Below are 819 nucleotides of genomic sequence, written 5' to 3'. Positions count from 1 at the left end.
AAAGAAAGAAAGAAAGAAAGAAAAGAAAGGAAAGAAAGAAAAGAAAAAGAAAGAAAAGAGGTGACATCCCGGGAAGTGCCACCCCCAGCCGCCCGGGACTCGGGTGATTGCTGCAGCTCGCTCGTGCCCCGGAAACTGCCCCTTTTCGGGGGTCATGATGGGCAGCAAGATGGCGTCTGCCACTAGGGTCGTTCAGGTAGTCAAACCACACACTCCATTAATAAGGTTTCCTGACAGAAGAGACAATCCTAAACCCAATGTATCAGAAGCTTTGAGATCAGCAGGGCTACCACCTCCCTCTTCTGTAATTTCACAACATTCTGAGGGAAGTAAATCACCAAATTTGCTGATGTATCAGGGTCCACCAGCTACTGCAGAAATAATAAAAACATTACCTCAGAAATACAGAAGAAAACTTGTGTCTCAAGAAGAAATTGAATTTATCCAACGTGGAGGTCCTGAATAACCATGGTGGCTGCTGTTTGTCATCAGACAATAGAATTGTCTTTACAATAAAGGACTTCCAAAATGACAGATGAGAAATTGTATATTAAACACCTTTAATAGATAGTATGAAAAAATGAAATATAGAAAATTGAGATGGACACGTATTTCCTAATTTATGTATCTTGGTCAGCTTCTCCACAAGCTTACCTAATTGTTTATATACTCTATACTTATTAAAGTATACATTTAAAAGAAAGAAAGAAAGAAAAGAAAGAAAGAAAGAGAAAGAAAGAAAGAAAGAAAGAAAGAAAGAAAGAAAGAAAAGAAAGAGAAAGAAAGAAAGGAAGAAAGGAGGGAGGGAAGGAAGGAAGG

The 819-nt window shown here is 38.8% G+C and overlaps 1 pseudogene; it reads left to right on the top strand.

The window, feature by feature from the left end:
• Positions 1-115: 115 nt before the first annotated feature.
• On the top strand, positions 116-564 carry LOC108520445 (28S ribosomal protein S36, mitochondrial pseudogene; annotated as a pseudogene).
• Positions 565-819: the final 255 nt, after the last annotated feature.

This window comes from Rhinopithecus bieti, unplaced genomic scaffold (assembly GCF_001698545.2).
Source record: "Rhinopithecus bieti isolate Rb0 unplaced genomic scaffold, ASM169854v2 scaffold_53544, whole genome shotgun sequence".
NCBI lineage: Eukaryota > Metazoa > Chordata > Mammalia > Primates > Cercopithecidae > Rhinopithecus > Rhinopithecus bieti.
This window is presented reverse-complemented; position numbering and strand designations above follow the sequence as displayed.